The sequence below is a fragment of the Lycorma delicatula genome, chromosome 7 (assembly GCF_047948215.1).
Source record: "Lycorma delicatula isolate Av1 chromosome 7, ASM4794821v1, whole genome shotgun sequence".
NCBI lineage: Eukaryota > Metazoa > Arthropoda > Insecta > Hemiptera > Fulgoridae > Lycorma > Lycorma delicatula.
Window position 1 is genome coordinate 127,082,734 of NC_134461.1, and position 20,612 is coordinate 127,103,345.

General features: G+C 27.1%; 1 long non-coding RNA gene across 1 annotated transcript in view; it reads left to right on the plus strand.

The window, feature by feature from the left end:
• Positions 1-20,612, plus strand: part of LOC142327498 (uncharacterized) — a 35,309-nt gene that overhangs the window by 3,901 nt on the left and 10,796 nt on the right. Inside the window, exons 3-5 of the long non-coding RNA XR_012757001.1 lie at positions 3,678-3,929; positions 16,862-17,018; positions 18,212-18,364. This is a non-coding gene — a long non-coding RNA (uncharacterized LOC142327498). The remainder of the gene's footprint in view (positions 1-3,677; positions 3,930-16,861; positions 17,019-18,211; positions 18,365-20,612) is intronic.

The following is a 20,612-nucleotide window of genomic DNA, read 5'->3' on the forward strand; positions in this document are numbered from 1 at the left end:
TTATTTATAATATTTATTTATATACTATTTACAAAATGGATGATTGTTAAACGGACCTGTTAGCTTGTTAAAGGGTTCATATTTTAGCCCCTTTCTGGATTTTCCCATTATTATATTTTCTACAATTTCTTCTTAATTACCAAGAATCTGTTACTCAGATCCGTTATACCGGTCTTGTTACAATACTTTATAATGTGCAAAGATGACTGTAGTAAATTAACATGCAACAGATATTTTTAAGATATTTTTAACATGCAACTGATAATAAAGCAATTTTTTTTTTGAAATATTACATTATTGTAATCAGTGGCTTTTAACTAGATACAGTTTATTGCCTTGCCCTAAACCTGGAACACTTGTATAGGTAATAATGATAATTAATATCCAATGTTTTTTTTCTAGTAAGCCTGATTGCATGTTGTACATCAATTATTCAGGCTTATTTATTTATGTTTTACCACTTGTAGCTCAAGAAATGGACTGGCTTGATAAACTGGAAAAACGTCTTAGCTTATTTGGAGCTAAGCTGTCTCTTATGTCTGTTAATCCATTGTTCCTTCTTTTTGAGAACTAAAAAAAAAACCTGGAAAGACCACTCTGTTTAATACAGAGCCACAGATCTAAAACAGTTTATAAAGATTACACTGTTTTGCTTAAACTAACAGTAGTATCATATTTAATCCAAAAGTTAATGGGAACAGATTAAAAGTTGCAGCCCAGAATGAGACATTAAACTATGCAAATTAACCATAGTAAAGGTTAAGTGTGATGGTTCTGTAAAACCTGATACTAAAAAAACATCATTCGGGAAATATTGGAAATAAAATAAGGAAAAAAATGTCTGTGCTCAACTGTTTACTGCAAACCATAAACTGTTTACTGCAAATCAGGAAAGTTAAACAGTTTTCAGTACAGTTCTTATTACATTGTGTTGACATTTATTATTAAAGTAATTGGCACTTGAAAAATAAATTAATTGAAAATGAACAAAAAATCTAATATGATGTATTGTATAGATTATGTTTTTTATTGGTGTGAACATTCTACTCATTCTGGGAATTCACATATATGTAAAATTTTATTTATGCTATTTTACGGTATATGTTTTGTGAATTCCTTTTTATTTGTAATGTTTTGAATTACATAAAATTAATAAATAGGTATTTCTTCATTTATTTAAGTCTCATTAATACAATTTATATGTAATCATAAATTGGTTAAGTATGGTTAGGATAATGAATTATAAAATATCTAATTTATATATTAGGAAAAACTAATGCTGTTGGTTTAAAATGGAAGAATTAGTAAATCTTATTTTCTCCATCCCCCAAAAAATTTAACATTTTTTGTTAAGAATTATATAGCATGCATTTTTAAATATATTTCCGTGTTAAATTTAGTTTTTATATAAATTAAACAGTTTAAAGTTATCATATATCTTTTTTCAATTAAAAAAAATTTTTTCATTTATTTTTTGTAAACTTTTGTGCATGTATTTTGGATATTTGACTGCATAATCTTTAATCATGACTTGATAAAATATATCACTTGATTTTTTTTTGTTCTTAATATTTTTATGTTTCAAATTCAATTGTAAAACAATTTTAAGTTTGTGGCCTGCTGTTTCTAGTAATTTTTTATAATCAGCCAGTTTTTTGTTTTATTTTTTAAAAATATTTGCATATTTTCTATATTTAAACAATTTCATATCCAGTGATGTATTGTTTTAATGATTTTCACTAGGCTAATACTGATAACCTGATGATTTCTTATAAAACCTGCTGTAAATCATCAAAGTTGAAAACCATGGATGCAGTTTACTTGCATGTTATTGTAATTTATTTGCTGCTGGTAGTCATAGCAGTCAATATTACTTGAAAAATAGTTTCCTTGCAATATGATTAAGGGTCTAATTTGTTCTGATGATTATTGTAAATCTTGGTGTGTTGCTCAAATTTCTGTTGAAGAGCTTCTGGAAGCTTGAAAAGAAGAAACATCAAATAAGTCAAGTCTAAATTATTATTTTGTTATTTATTTGTATCACTTACTTTAGTTCTGTGACAGCAACAATAGCTCAACCCACTATTTATACTAATCACCTGTATTGCACAGCTATATAGAATAATAATGTACTTTTAAGTATGGCAGTGTGGCACCCATGTAAGAAGTTGATAGTTCAAGGTCTGACTGAACCAGTTACATTTTAATGTTTGTGACTTTTCAGTACTGTCCCTAGCCACCCATCTTGGCCTCTAGATCCATAGTAATATATGATTTTGGTTTTACAGTTACATCTTAATATTTAAAAAGATCAATTTTGTAAAACATAAGAAATATGTTTCTTTATTAAGTTGTAGATTATATTAAAAAGAAATCAAATAATAACAAAGTGAAATCTACATGGGCTGTGTGGACTACACATATTGTCTTATTCAAAATTTAGAACAATTTATTGGGAATTGGTCATCTGATAGGTGTAATAAAATGGATTCAACATTACATTAGCAATTTATTTTTTACCTATCATTTCTTCTAGGACAAAGCATACTAATAAAATATATGCAAAATGAATATATGATAAAACTGACTGAATATTTAACATATACATATGCTCTTAATCTAACTGCATTGAAATTATCACAAGATAATCCCCAACACTGTAAATCTCTAATAGAGAAATTAATCAGTTTTTAGTAAAAAAAAAGAAATTTCTTAACTTATTAATAAAAATGTTAATATATATAATAATTTCTATTTTAATAAACTAACCTGTAAAAAATTAAAATATTTTAAATTAAAATTGCCGTGTATAATTTAACTGTTTTATAATGATAAATACAGAATCTAAAATTTGATACACCAACATGTATAGAATTTATGCACGGATTGTTTTTAAGTTAAAACTTATTTGACTTCTTTAAAAAAATCAATACTTTTTTGGAAAAATCTGAATGAAGGAAAAACATTTAGGCAATAAGAAATTAATGGCATAATGTTAAAAAAAAATGTTATATTAAAATGGTAAATTTTATTTTCATATCCTTAAATTTTGTGTATGAATTTATTATAATTTCATTATCGTTTGGTTTTACAGCACTCATTTTCCACTTTATGCAAAGGCTGGCCAGCTAATAACTAATTCACCAGTTTCATTGTTTTTCATGCACTGTGTTTGTTTCTCAGGCCATTTACTTTAATATCTGTCTTTTTGCATAAAATTCAGTAGCCACTGATTTACGTGGAGAGAGCATTGTATTATTACTAGGAACACATCAATATATGGACATGGGAAAATACATAATTATGGTCTACTTACTGCTTGATTTCTTTTTTCACTTATATTCAGTTACTAAAGATCCTTTAATTAGATATATATATATATATATACATATTTTATTCTTACTTTAGGTTAATTCGCACTGAGAAATGAACCAAGGGGAAGTACTTGTATTTAAAGAAACCATGTTCCAAACATGACTATTCTAATTAGATAGTAGTGGTTAAAGTAACAAAATGTGGCCTATATAATGCTTCTAAAAATAAAAAAATTCTGAATTTTTTTAAAAAACTTATGTGTTTTTTCTAATCATTTATTAAAAAAATGTTACTTGTATAATCTATGTGTACAATAATATTTTTTGTTGTATTAAAATCTTTTTAATATTTAATTTACTCAGGATGATGATGTTCATGTGGGAAGTGATGATAAAAGAAAAAGGAAAGAAATTAAATTAGGTAAAGAGAATGTTAGAGAAGAATTAATCGATATAGAAGAAGAAAAGGAAGATAGTGATTCATTACATTTACCGCTGGATAAGGAAATAGAAGAATACAATGAAGCTGCTGAGGAAATGTTACAAAGAATGGATGTTATGTTAGAATCTGTACGAGCTGTAAATAATAAAAGTGATACTGGCAAAAGACTTGAGGTACATTTCCTCTTTTACCTTTTTCTGTAGACTATGATCTTAGATTTAAATGTTCATTGTTTAGTCAAAGAAGGCTATATAAATCAAACCACAATGCAAAGGAATTTATTAAGTTGCTGCTTTACATTATCTTTTCCAGCACTTCTTAATGCTGTTATGAACCTATTACGGTTATGGCATTTAATACTCATAAGAATGAAAGAAAAATTTTTCATTATAAGTAATAAATACAATTGGCAAATATGTAATCATAATTTATCCTAATTTTTACGTGTAAAAATGGAATTTTAAATATAACTTTTTAGAGGTGTATTATTTCTTTTACAGAAATCAAAACACAGGTTCATTACATTACAAAATTGTATTATGTTGAAAAAATTTTCTATAACATGTTAGGTCTTTAAAAATAGTAGTTTTTGTATAAATGTAGGTCCTCAAGTCTCGAATCAGCAAATATGAATGATGTAGCTGTATCTATTAAATGTGCTTTTATATATAAAAAAAAATCCATTCAATTTACTTAAAGTATAATGTACTTTATTTTTTGTACCTGACTGGATTTGATTAGTCTAATAATAATGAAATATCACGTTAGATTTATTATTTGCTCATACAGAATTTGTTATAAATAATAAAATATAACGAAAATGATATAAAATACTCTTAATTTACGAGGAAATTTCTTTTCTTAATGTTGGTTCACCCATGTTGTTCATGGCCACACTAGTAATGTACACAGTGCATTGTTTAAATATTGAGCAGTTATTTTTTTCTATATTTGATTATACGTTTTAAAAAATTATATTTAATGCAATCTTTATTTATAAATCATAATGTAAGAATTGTTGGGCCAATCCAAATCTTTTTTTTTGAATCAATGATCTTATTGAACTATTGGATGGTTTTCAGTGTAGATTTATCTGGATAACTTTTCATTTTTCAAACAGTAAAGCTGTTTTTCAAAGACCATATCATATTTTACTCCAAAACTTTTCATCTAATGATATTTTAGTTATTAAATTGGGTTCTGGAAGATATATTATTTCTGCATAAGTGATAGAGAAAATACCAAACTTTATTCTGATATTTCATTTATCAAAATTGGTTAAGCTGTACTCATGATAACAAATAGAAAATTTTACAATATGATTTTTCATAGCCTATTGATTGATCTTTTTTCATTATAATTGCTAATTGCTAAGAATATTCAGTTCATTATTTTAAAAATATTCTAAATATTTTGTATATTGTTATAAAAATTTTAAATTAAAAATAATTTATTTATTAATTAATAATAATTTAATTATTTATTTTAATTTAATTTTTAATTTCAGTACTGAAGAAGCAGTAAGAAACTGGAAATATTGTGGTAAATCATAATTTTATTTAAGCGGCTACATAAATTGCTAACTGTTGTAGAGGAGTCGCTTAATTAATGCTAGTCACATCTACTAGATCTCAACAGTAAACCCCATTTTTAAATACTCTAAGTTGAATTTCTATATGGTGGAGTAAATTAATGCCCTCTTCTATTACTTCTTTTTGTCATTTTGTTTATTTGTGGTCATACAAATATCCTATTTCTTATAAAATGTGTTGACTAGAAAATTTTTTGAAGAAATATTTGTCATTGGAAACATTTGTCAATTTTTTTTTATAATTATTTTGTTTTTTGCAACTTTTTTAGTTCAAAAATATTTCTTTGTAGAGTCGGGAAATTTCACTTTTATTGAGAGAAATTTTCCTTTGTTTATTTCAAGTGTAAACTCTGTAAAGGGGTTTGTAAAGGTTTTTAAAGACAGAGTTTACACTTGAAATAACTTTTACCTTTAAATCTAAAAATACGGTTAGTTTGCGTACATGTAATATAGCAACTTACATTACATGTAATGTACTTTTTTAGTTTTCTCAAAACTATATTTTTACACAATTGACCGATTTTCTCAATAACAAATAAAGATTCTTACCTGGTGTTTTTGGCTGTAAATTATGCAGAAAGACACAAGGGGTTGTTGAAAAAAAAAGTTATAATTTTTTTTTTCAATGAGTGAAAAACGTGATTTAAAAATTTTGTTTAAGAGTTCACTTAAGTTCAATACAAAATGATCAAGGTCTACTATTCACGTAACATTAGAATACAACACTATTCAAAAATAGTCTAATATTGTTTGAACGGGACAAGTAGTTGGAAAAAATCTTATTATCTGAATCTTATTTTTAGGTAGATTTCATAAGTAAGCTACCTATTGTAATGGGTAAAAGTTCAAAAAGTGTATATATATATATATATATATATATATATATATATATATATATATTAGCAAAACCAATTCTTTTGTTATTGTATTTGTCCTCTTGTATTAATTACACCAAAGACAATAATATAAAAAATATTTACCACTGACAGTACAGAATTCAATAATGCCTCTTACCTTATGCGTACTGTTTTTTCATAATAGCGCTTTCAAGGGTTCCCCTCATCATCAGTTAAATGTTTTCTTTTAAACAATCGCACATTAAATTCAGAATAAAATTGTAAACGTGTAAAAATATGTAATCATGTTAAATATTATAAAATTAAAAAAAAAATTGAGTACAGTACTGTATGTGTGGCTAGCTGCATAACAATTTTTTTTTAATTTTATAACTGATGATGAGGGAAAATCCTTGAAAGCACTATTACAAAAAAACAATAAGCATAAGGTAAGAAGCATTATTGAATTCTGTACTGTTGGTGGTAAACTGTTTATACTTTTGTCTTTAGCATATCTATATATCTATGTATTTCACTTTCTTGTGAACATGGGCAAAATCAGACCATGGAGGTGGAAATTGGCAGGGCTTTTTAAAAAAAAAAACCAATATTGCATAACTTTCTTATTAAGTAAAATATCAAATTCATTTCCTCCTACTGCTCTTTGGATAAGGGCCTAAAACTTATCTAAGTAGTTTTTTATAATGTGTTTACTGGTTTAAGATATATAAATTTTTATCCTTCATTTCCTGGTTTTCCACGGCAGTTATAAAAATATGTTCACATAAAATAATATAGGGTTAAATTAAATTTTATTTTAAAAACTTTATTAATTTATTTAAAATATTATTGGCTTTTGGCCAGTACAAATTTTTTTAAAATTTAATATAATAAAGATTCTTTCAAATTCTGTTTTACGATGAAAATTTACATTAAAATTCTTAATTTTTTAAGTTTGAATCGGTATCTGTAGACAGAACGTAAGTATACCTTGTATTTATTACAGTGGATGTAATTATTTATTTATAATAGAGACTGAAAGATGTATTCTTTTTTTAAATTCACTTCTTGGCAAGCGATCCAAATTATTGAAAATTTTTAAATTGTAATTTTCTAAGGCGTTATTTAAGATTAAAGAATTCTATGGCTTTAAGATGTTTAAAGAATATCGATTTGCACTACGCCTAGAACGAAAATCTGTTTAAGGTTTAAAGTTATTTTTTTAGTAATTTTGTTACCATTTTAGTCTGTATTCTTATTTCAATAAGAATATATTTAACAGCAGAAATTTTTTACTAAAACATATCTGTAGTTCAAATTTGATATCGATGATGAGGGACATTATATTTAAAACTGTACACTAATTTTTTTGTGGTGGATATGTACAGTTGTACATCTTATTTAAAGTATTTTTACAACGTAAATGCATTGACATTTATATATCTTAAATTTAATTTTACTTTTTGTTTTGTAAATTATTTATTATCAGTTGTTATCTTACATTATCAGTATGAAAGAAAGTATCAGTATCTTACATTATCAGTTTCATTTTCAGTTGTTTTACATTTTACATTATTTTTTTAGTAATTATTTTTGTTTATAAAGTAAATTTATACTGTTTTGTATTGTCAATATTAGTGTATTCAATATGAACTTATACTTTGTTATCGATATGAATTTATTATGACTTATTTCATTAATAATAAGAATGTGTGACTGTTACATTAACTAAATATAAGTATATACAGGGTGACTCAGGAGGATAGGGCAACACTTTGACAACTCATTCTAGAGGCTAAAAATAAGAAAAAAGTTCATATAAACATAGGTCTGAAAACCTTCGTTAGCGAGTTATACAGGGTGAAAGATTTCGCTGAGTTTCAGTTCCTCCGGGTAAATTAAGGTTTTCTGAAATTCTGGGAAGGTCAATCTAGGGGCAAAATCAATTGTTTCTTATGGTTTTTGAGCTGGGAAATCAAAAAACATAGGTCTCAGAACTGTATTTCTTTTAGTTTCTAAGGTATCCGCCTAGGTAAAACGCATAAAATAGGGTCAAAAACACATTTTTACGTTTGACGTACAATAACGTTGTTAAATTGGCAATAAATCATACATTTTTTAAACATAAATTGTAGAGAATTTAATTATAAGAAGATTGATGTAAATAATGTCAACCTTGCTGTGTGCCATATCCATGGCGTAAACGATTTATTTAAGCGAAATCATTTATAATAATTTTAAATATGAAAAATTTTGTATGGATTTTTTAGTTACCTTTTTTTTTTAATCCCGTACAGAAAGTTACATTTATGGAAAACATTTTAACGAATCTATGCAGATAGATTTGCATGGAACAGAAAAATCTGGAGATTGACCAAATTGCCAACTGTTTTTTAAGTACTAAAAGTAATAATATTAACATGGAGTGGATTAAGGCTATTTCATTAATAATTTTTCCATATAAAAACTTAATTTGTGACTGCAGGCTCTTCCTCAAAGAGTCAAATACTGTATCATTTTTATTTTTGCAAGTCGCTTAATAAAATATTAATGAACAAGAAGTTTGTTAAATAAAGAATGTTTGCTCAGGAAATGGAAACTGAGAGTTTTGAACTTCAAGATCCACAATGGTATGACAGAAAGACATACACCAACAATGTATAAAGAACCTCAAATACCTTTATCAGGCATGATGGGTAAAGTTGTATGTACTAAATATAAATGTAATATAATATAATATAAATGTTGTTATAATGATACTGCAAACTATTAATCACTGTCTGCACAATTCAATGGTTATAAAAGAGGTAACGAAACTCTGTATGTATGTAGTTGTAAATTCTATTAAATAAAATAAATTATTACACAAACTTTATGCAAATCTATCATTTATTCCATTGGGTGAATTATTCTATTATTATTATTATTATTATTATTTACTATGAACTAAATTCATTTGATAAATTTAACTGACTTTTGTCCTGTCAATAAAGTATATTTTACGATTCTTCTCAATAGTAGTGGACTGTATAAAGTAATTTGTAAATCTATGCCTGTTGTGTGTATGACCTTACACTAATAGTAGTAGTTAAATGAAAGAAAAAATTTATTGGCTGTTATCTTAAAAATCCAAACTGAAAAAGGTACTATACTACAAAAATAAAAATCAACTTTAGGTAATGAATTAAATTTCATATTGTGCGTATTTAAAATAAAATAAACGTGCTAATAATGACAATTTAATGGAAAAGAGTTTTAAACAATAGTGAAACTCTATACACAACAAACTCATAATTTAAGTACCTACAAAAGGCTTTGTAAATCCTACAATGTTGGCAGTCAATGTATGAAGCGATTAAGCTATTTACTGTGACAGTAAACAACAAAAAAAAAATACAGGCTTTCTCTTTCTGATAAGGTAGTTACTGAAGTAATCTGTGAGGGCGTTGAATGTTGGTGTAATCTGAGATACAAAAGAGTGAGTGTTTCTTGACACTGGTTAAATTTTTATCGGCTTTTGCTGTCGTATATGATATTTATAAAAGTAATCTGTGAGGGCGTTAGATGTTTGGTGTAATCTTAGATACGGAAGAGTGAACGTTTCATGTCATTGATTAAATTTTTATCGGCTTTACCCCTATGATAAGAGTTATAGAAAAAATCTGTGTGGGCGTTGAATGTTTGGTGTAATCTGAGGTACGGATGAGTGAATTTTTCTTGTCATTGGTTAAATTCTTATTGGATTTCTCTTTCTTATAATGTAGTTATTGAAGTAATCTGTGGGGGCGTTGAATGTTAGATTTAATCTGAGATACGGAAGAGTGAACGTTTCTCTTCATTGGTTAAATATTTATCGGCTTTCTCTTTGTGATAAGATAGTTATAACCTGTTACGGACTTATATTTCAAATCATAATTGTTTTATTACATTATCAAATATATTCTGTTAACAGTATAAAAAGTGTTTTGAACATATAAGAACTGCAAACCTAATCAATACAGGTTGGAGATTTGATGCCAAGTCACTTGCTGTGTTCTGAAATTCTATCTGCATCTCTACTATTTTAAGTTATATCTTTGCAAATATCAATTGATGCTTGAAAATAGAAATATTTTTGAAAATATATACTGTCAGAAAGTGTAAAAAAAATGTAATGTAAAATTACTCTACAAGGTGAAAACCTTCCTAAAAAAATTAAGAAGTTAAAAAAAATTCTTTGTTACATTTGTTTTAGACATTTTTTATTGTATATTTTAAGAGATTTATATTTAAGAATTTTATTTTTTTTTGATTGATGAATTAATTAATTTAATTCTATTACGACAATTTTAGAGATTTTGCTTTATTTTTAATACTCGTGAAAAATTTGTTTTTTCGTTGGAATTAATCTATTCCTGGATTGTCCTTTTTGTAACCTAAATGTTTTGTTTCTACCACATTAAGTTTCAATGTTTTCCTCCATTCTTTTACGACTACCTAGAACACAATTAAAATCGATCAGAGTCAACGTCTTGTTATATTATGCCCTTTTTTGATTTTAATTGTACCGACAATTCCAAATAATTTTAACTGTAGAAAAGGCATTGGAAATTTTTTTCCCCAGCAGAATAATATACCTTTTTAAAATGTAAAAATTTAATTGTATAATTGTTATATGTCACCATTCTAACTAAGATTACTATTTTTGTACAAGCTACTTGTTCTGCCAAGGTCTTCCCTTTCTATACAACTCAAATATATTCTCCAAATTGTTTATTGATGTCTTCTTCTCTTCTATTCTATTTTCTACCACTTTTATAAGATTATAAAGGTTACTGAAAGAAGAGAACTTCCTCTGCGATTATATTAACTTCTATTTTGTCTTCCTTTTTTATGTAAAGTATGAATAACCACAGGATTGGCAAGTAGACTGCCATTCCTGTGGGATTCTTTCGAAAAAAATGAAAGAAAAAGGTTCTAACAGTATAGCTTTTCTTCGGGTGTTTGCAATTTTAATAGTTCTCAAAAAATAATTTGCTAAAATTTTACGATCGCAAGTTTATATAATTGTTATATAAAAATATTTTTTCTTAATTTTTTAGAAAATAATTTTCTTGGTGAAATAGAGTATGTTATTGTAATAATAAAAAGTGCAATCGATTCAGTTTTAGAAATATGTTTATAGTATTATAAATTGTTTTTTATGTGTTGTTAATAAATCATATTTTGTTCCCGATGTAAAAAATTTCAGAATAATTGTAATTTAATTTTATAATGTGTTTGTTAAGATTCATTTATTATATACTGAACCAGCTGATATTAAATATTGTTAGACTTTATTTATTGTAACGCATTATAATTCAGTGTAGTGATTAAATTATTGTAAATTAAAGGTGAATAAAAGAAGTGTTCAATAAATATTTGTGTATTGGCAATTACTTAATGTATACAGTTTACATAACCAAAGTATTACACAGAGGCTGGAATTGTACAGTGTCTGTAAAGTCTGAACTTTAATATCCACTTAAATATTAATATTGTCAATTAATTTTAAGGTATGCATTGTAAATTATTTATTTTGTAATCTAATAAACAATGTTCCACGGAAAACAGGTTGATTTTTATTTAAAACATACATTATTCTTTTCGTAAAAACTAATGTGATCAGATGCAAGTAACCTACATTGTGACGAGTGGTAGATGTGTGTATACATTCAGGTTTTAGGTTTGAATCGTTGGTTTCAATCTTTTAACACGTAACATAAATAAAAGGTAAAATGTGATTTATCTCTTGTGTTTTAAAAACGATGTGTAATCTTACCCTTTCAGTTTAACATTTTTAGTGTCCCAACCACAGGGGTTTGAGGTGTGGTGGCATGATATCAAAAATGTCATATTTCTAAGTTTAATGGTCAAATACTTATTACTGTGTGTGTTTACACACTGCCTATTCTACTTATTATTTTATGTCATTATTGTAATCTTACTTTATTTTTTTGTGTATGGACAATGTTAAAGATAATTTCTTTCAGCATTTTTTTATGCTTTGACTAATTTTCTTTGTCTTTTCTTCAGTCCATTTATTTCCACAACCATCTTGTTTTTCTATTTCTCAAGTCATAATTGAAAATTAATTTTCTAAATACAACATGACGTCAATGAATCTTTTCCTAAGGAAAAGTCAGGAATTTTTAGAAGAAATCAACAAGACTTGCAAGAAATTCAAAGAAACATTTTTGTTACCAAATAAAGATGTTTAATTTTCAAATGCACATTGTAAATTATTTATTTTGTAATCTAATATACAATGCTCCACAGAAAACAGGAAGATAAAACAGGAAGATAAAGTAGTGGTGACCCATTGCTCAGCAAATTGCAACTACATGCTTTAAGGAGCCTTTAACATGTCCTTTTCTTATTTACATTTTCCAATTACTTTTACGTATTAAAGGAGGAGTGTTATTGGAATTTATCCCAAAACACCACAATTTTTTTTTTGTTTAATTTTACGTAATTAATTGCTTTTAAATAGCATCTAAAAAGACTGTTTACTGGTGAGTGGTTAGATTAATCCCAGAATTCAGTCAATTGAGAACAGGTAGAGATGTTTTCTGTGACTTACACAGTGTACTGTTTTCCCTAATTAAGGCTGACAGCAATACTTCAACTTAATAGACGAATACTTTGATCGGCAGTTGTGAGAACAGTGGTTGTGATAAATATGTGTGTTATTTGCCCAGATATTTTGGTCAGAGTTATAGCATTTCAGCAACAAGTGATACATTTGATTCCTTGATTTTATTTATGGAAAATGTCAACACAGTTACTTCTTGTTATTGCAAGATGATGTTTCTAAGGCGGAGATTGTGGGTTGTCAATGTTGTAAAAAATTCAGTTGGAGATTTAAACTCATTACGGTCGAAAATGTATTTTGTTTTATATTGAAATTATTAGTCTTTATTATGGGTGCTGCAACTAGGCTGAGGCAGTGAGCACAGTGCTTGCATGTTATTTAAAAATAACTCTAAAAAGAATGGAAAGAAGTATTGCAGAGATTTGCCTACCCTGGAACTTTTAAACTTAATCATTTGTGTGTTTACATTTAGTTAAAATTACTTACAAATAATGCAGAATATGTGTTAGATTATTCTTTTACTTTTACTAGAATTTTATGAAATTTAAAGAAAGCAAGTATGAAATAAAGAAGCAGATGTCCTATGGTTACTCAGATGATATCTGGGTAGTTCATGATTCTACATTCTCCCGTGACACCATAGATGACTCATGCAGTGGCTCACACATTTCCCATAGTACCTATTCAGGGAAGAAAAATTTAAAGATATTAAAAGAAGGATGATGTAGGAATAAGGCAATCAACCACAGAAGAGATGAGGAGTTGTATAATTTTGACTAGATCATCTCGTTATTAAATTTTAAGTTCTTTATAATCGTATAATTTTTGGGTAAATAATACTGCAGGTGATCAATAAGTAATTAATATTATATATTTTTAATTTTTGATAAATTAATTATATAATTTACTAAACATTATATAATAAAATAATATTCAATTAATAATATTGCAGGCTTTGTTAGCATAGGGAAATTCATTAGAACCTAGAGTTAAAAATATAGAAAATTTAACTCAGGAATTACTTCATTCTAGTCAGCAGATTGACAGTAACTTTTCTAAACAACTCCAAGATAAAGTAGCTAATATACAGCTAACTTGGAAGAATATTGTACAAAATGGTATACCTGAACGCAAAACAAAATTATTGCAATTAATCGATAAGACTCAAAAGGTAAATTCGTATTTTTATCAATCACACTTTATTAATGTCACCTAATAATTTTTTTAAACTTTTTTTAAATTTAAGTTTTCTGTTATATGTAGGTTACATATGCTAATTGATTGAAATACCACATTTTTTGTTTGAATTTGTTTTATTCTCTAATCTATTGACCAAACAGTTATTGGCATTGGTTTGGTCATTTTGATCACTCTTCTATTATTTCTTTTAATTTCAAAGATGATCTGGCATAATGTCCAAAAAAAAAAAATGAATACTCAACCCAAAATGTTATTGCCAGTTTAAATCTGCCAGTCAATGTTTTATAATACTTAATAAAAATTGTAAGATAAAGGTATTGCTATTAGAACACTGTTACTTCAAACATCATTTAGCTATTGTGAATTACCATTTCTTGCTACAATCATGCTCAATGCCTTTAAAAGTAATTTATGCACAATGTTTTTTTTTGTGACGGTTAAGAAAATAATTAAAATTATTTCATTATTAAATTACTATTATGTTACTGATGATGGGTACAAAAGTAATTCAAAACATTACATTATGAATAAATGTTATTATCATTATTATTACATTGATAATTTTGTGTAATTTTCAGCTGGTTCAAATGAGCCCTACTTGTTACAAATATAAGAAGTAGAATTTGTTGAGTTTTTGTAAGTCTTATATATCTGCTGAGATTATAGTAACTAATCTTAATGTGAATGATGCAATTTTGGTTATAATAATTTATGCTAAGAAAAAACAGGTAGCTATTTTGGCTGTTATATATTAATTTAAAAAAAAATATTTTTAATTCTGTATTTTTAATTAATTTGTTATATAGTAACATTAACAACTAAAAAAAAAAAAAACAATGATGAATTAAGTTTAATATTATATATACCTCATTTTATTTAACACAATAATGATTTTGAGAGTACCTCACTGTCAGCTGTTTTTAACTTAATAATAATAGTCTTTTGCCCAAAGGCAGGTTTTCACATGGCCGTCCTACATTCTGCTCGATTCTATATCATCTGTTTCATTTTATAGTAACTTTTCCCTTTTATATTGTCTACCAGCTTCATTCGTTTCTGACCTTTTGCTTTCCTCCCCGTTACAAATCCCTCCAATGCCATCACCAACAGGCAGTCACGCCTCAGCCAATGTCCCAACCAACTGCATTTTCTCTTTTTATTATTTCAATAATCGCCCTCTCTTCTCCCACTCTATGAAGCACCTCCTCATTCCGAACTCTCTCCATCCAGCTGATCTTTTCCATTCTCCTCCAAACCCACATTTGAAAGGCCTCCAAATTCATGCCTTAATAATCATATTTCTGGTCTTTTATCTGCTTCATAAATCCTTCCACATATCGTTTCCATGTACCTAGAACCTTGTTCTTCCCATCAACCATCTCCCCGTCTTATGTTGCTATTTCTATTCTAGTTTTACTTTTTCCCTTTTTAAATATCAGTTCCATAATTGCTCTATACATCTCTTCAAACTTCCCTACCCTCTCCAATTTCTCAATATTTTCACACCTTTCCATCAACCATGCTTGCCGCACTCTTTCCATCTCTTTTTATTCATTATTTAGTTTCTTGTACATCTTCTTACCATCTTCTGTTCTGATATTCTTCCACTTTTCTCTCTCATCCATTTTATCCAGCATCACCTCAGTAACCCATTCTTTCTTTATCCTCCTAGTCTGCTTTTTACCCACAGCATCTTTGGTGGCGTTAGTTAGATCCTCCTTCATATATATCCATCTTGTGTTTGTGTATCCATCTTGGGTCTGTATCCTCTTCTCTTCTCTCTCTATTTACCAAATAATTCTCCTTTAGGCTTTCCTTCTTGTCTCCATCTTTCAGTACCTCCCTATTTAACCTTTGTTAAGTACCTTTCTTTTTCCTTTGTTCACTTTCTTCATCCTCATCTGTAACTCTCCCATCACAAGATTATGATTCGAATCTATATCTACACCTGGATATGCATATGAATTTTTTAATTAATTCCTATACCGGTTTTCTATCACAAAGTAATCTATCTGGTACTTCTCTCCATTTATTCTTGATGTCCATGTGTATCAGCATCTCTTATAGCATATTACCAATTACTAAAGAGTTTTCCTTAGAGAAATCCACCAGTCTTGTCCCTCTTGCATTTCTTATATCCAACCAAAAGTCTGCATTTTCTTTCCAAATTATCCAATTTTTCATTTCCCATTTTTCAGATGCTACCTTCTTTCTGGAACCCATAAATGACGATGTAACTTTTCCCCTTTGCTCCTGTTCAAATGAAATTCTTTTTCCACTCTTTAATAATTGATTATTTATATACTTTATTTATAATATTTATTTATATACTATTTACAAAATGGATGATTGTTAAACGGACCTGTTAGCTTGTTAAAGGGTTCATATTTTAGCCCCTTTCTGGATTTTCCCATTATTATATTTTCTACAATTTCTTCTTAATTACCAAGAATCTGTTACTCAGATCCGTTATACCGGTCTTGTTACAATACTTTATAATGTGCAAAGATGACTGTAGTAAATTAACATGCAACAGATATTTTTAAGATATTTTTAACATGCAACTGATAATAAAGCATTTTTTTTTTTTGAAATATAATTAGATTTAGTTTTTGAAATATAATAGGATTAAAAAAATGAATGATAAAAATACATGTGTTTTTCATTTACAGAGTATTTTATGTCATTTAAGCTTTCTGTATGTCAAGCATAGGAAAGTGATATTGAATGTATCAATGTTTTATGTTAATTATGTAGAGTATTGACATTTATGTGACTGTCATATAATTTTTGTAATTTATTAGACTAACCAATCTAAAAATGGATTTATTTTTCAAAACATTTTATTTTCTTTTGCTGTTGTAGGTAATGAGTTACTCACTAGTGGTGGTGCAGATAATGTATTAAAACTTGGTGAGAGATTGTCTGTTCTTAATAAAAAATGTCATGAATTGACAGAGTCTGTTTTTCTCAAATATAAATTGCTACATGATGCATCACAATCAGTATGGAGAATTTAAAGGTAAATTTAAGTCAGTTTATAATACATAATTTTTCTTTGAAAAGATTTTTCTGACAGGTTAAATTTAAAACATTTATTATTTATCTTTCACTAATTGCATACCATATATGTTATAGTATTAAATTAAAGAAGAAAATTCATATTAATAAAAAAGCTAAATAATTAAGTTTGGTATATTCCCCTAACAAAAGTATTTGCTTTAAGAATTTTAAAAGCCAAAATTAGTTATGCTATTGAGATTGCTTTCTGTCTCAACATGAATTTTATTTGCTCTAATTCTTTATTCTGAAGATAAACTATAAACTTTACAAAATATCCCACAAATGTTTATAATGCATGGCCAATTGTAGCTAGGCATTTTTCTGAGATTGCAAACAAATGACATTAGTTTTTGATGATTTTTAATCAAAGATAGTTTTCATACTTAGACCATCAAATTAGATCTGATAATAAAGGAAATAGTTAAATAAATGTAAAAATATCCATTATAAGTATTGAATGGAGAGTAGTTAACTGGATATTGTAGCACCACAGAAAAACTGTTTTAGTGACTTACATTACACTCCCATTAGCACTTTTTAGTGATATATTCTTAGTATTTAATGAAAAAAATTAACTAATGATTCTATGAGGCTAGATTATTTTTTGAGATCGTAGTAATTAGTTAATAATTATCAGTATTCAGCAATTATCTAAAATAAAATGTTCCGTATCACTCTTCCCTTTGACTTTCTGCCTCCCACGAAAGTGTATCTTTACATACTGATAGATCTTCTCTTTACAATGATATAATTGCAACTAATTCATAAATACCTATTAACTCATCCAAAGGCCTAGTGCATCCAGCAATGATTGTTAATGCATGAAAACCAGATTATTAAATATAATTTTGATTCTATAGTATATTTTAAATCTATAGTATAGTAGTTATTTTATATCCTTATAAGTATACATTATTCTTTTTTAATAGTATTTGTTTGATAAATAATAAAATTCACTTTACTAATTGCTGTGAAATTTTATGTTCACATTTCAACCAGATTTTTTTGGTTGAAATGTGAATAATACAAATATTACAACCATTTCAACCAGATATTTTTGGTTGAAATGGTTGTAATATTTGTATTATTTCTTTACTTTAATATATTTTTATTGTTACAAAATAATTAATATAATATGTATTTCTTTTCAAGGATCTTGAAAATTATATTCGCAATCATCCAGATACTCGTTTAACAAGAATACAAAATTTAGGTAAATCATTAGTTGACGAGAAGGTTATACCACCTACTGTTGCTGAAGAAGTATCAGCAATTACATCATGATGGAGTAATCTGAATGATCAGGTAAAAGAAATTATATATCTTACATATGTATATGTTGCTGTTAATAGCAATCATAGTTTCATTACATCTATTTATTTCTTTTTGTTACGTGTATATATATGAAGGATTGGTTATTTACATCTGTTGCAATTATTCTGTGCAGATTTTCTCTGTTGTAGTTCTATTAAATTTTAGATGGACTAGGAAGCCTGGCTTTAGGTGACAGGTATCTAAACCATTAAACCATAAAAACTGGTTTTTATGCAACTTTAGGCAGAAAACAGAATCTTTGGACAGTCCACATGGGGAGTAACCAGTTTATACACAGTAAAGAAGTGGCTTTATTAGAAAGTGCCAGTATGATGCCGTAGATGGAACCAGATGGCAAGTGATGCAGTTTTGCAGGGTTTTTTTATATACATTTCACAGTAATTCTACTTGTAACAGTTAAATACAGTAGTGTGTGGAATTTGCATACTAGATAAAAATTTTACATGTCTGCTTAAGCCAATTGTTGGTAGATTTCATAAAATATTAGTTAATATATTTTTCATATTTAAATGTTTTTTGTCTTTAAGTTTATCTGGTGCACTTTAATTTTCTTTCTTTTCTTTGAAGCGCCATATGTATTTAATGACATATAGTGTTTGTGTAAGAGATTTTACATAGTATTTTTGTGCTCCAGTCTGTCCAGTTTTTTGGTTTGTTGGGTAGTGAGATAAGAAAATTATGAAATAAGATTTGCTGTTTTTACATTTGAGTTCAGATTTGAATTTCTAATGTTACCTATGTTGTAAAGATTTTAGTATGTCAGTTTATAGATTGCTTTAGAATTTACATATCTCTACTTACTGTAGGATACTATTGTTTTAATGGTAGACTGAACCAGATTTTTTGTATTAAAAATTAATAGTTTTATGTAATTTTGCCACTAGTCATCGCAGAATATCATCTCAGATTTTTACTTATGTAGCAGTGAAATTCAATCATGTTTTATTAAACATGATTATTATAATTATAATATTGTACAATATTTTTTCAATATTTACCATTAAAATTTTATTTAAACAGTACCTGATTTTACATTACCAAATGACCTGAATATAAGCCACACTTACAAGTAAGTCAACCATCCATCCTTAGATTTTAATGAAATGGGAAATATTATACATAATTGGAGAAAGTGAAGTGCAGATCAATACTGTAGTCCTGTGACCAAATCTTTCTATAATGCATTCAACTTAAAATTTATAAAACTCAATGCAAATGTCATAAATTTCCCACAATTCATTTTGATATTTCTGTAGTAAATCTGTATAACATTCATTAAAGCCTAATCACTTTTACTGCAGTAACTGATATTAACTTCATATATGTAGCATAAACCTCTGTAATCAGTCTTCATATGTGCTTTAGATTTTATTTAATTACTGAACGTAAGCTCCAGTTATAATTAACTTTGAACAGGTATGGAAACTTATGCTGTAGTTAGCTATAAAAGTTTGATGGTGTGAACAAAGTTATATCAGATGTAATTAAAATGATCACAATGTAGAAACATTACATCATAATATCACATATATTCTAAAGGTACATGGCAATGCGCTGGTATTTCCATACTGGTAACAGGATACATCGTTTCAAGTTTCCAAACTCTAGTAGCATTATCGATTTGATAGCTATCAAAGAAACACTGAAAGTGTTGGAAGGTTTCTTGGAAATGCCCAGTAGTTAGATTAGTCATTAAAATCTTTATAAAACTATTTTCACAATTTGCATGTAAAGCTACCATTCCATTTTTGAAATCAATGTTTTACAAAAAGTATGGCTTATATTTGAGCCATATGGAAAGTCATACAAAACTTAAATAAAAAAAAATCATTTCTGCTTTCACATCATATTTAATAAATAGGTAAGTATTGAAAAACATATTCATTGCTTGTCTTTACTGTACCCCACTCACAATTATTGTTTTAAAGCCAAGCACCCCTTAATAATAATAACACATTGCTTAGAAATAACTAAATAATTTTTCTGGTTAATATAATCTATGTATAATTTTTAACGTAAGTAACATGATTTGCAATATTAAAATGTTATATTTATTGTTAAATCCATCTAAATGTAAAACACCACTAATATATTACAATTACACAAAAAATGATGTACGATTGTGGTATTTATGAAAAAGAAGCTGTTTCTGCATGTTTTGTGATTTTGTTTTATTTTTGTTTTAATTGTGTAATAGCATGAACAAAATTAAAATATT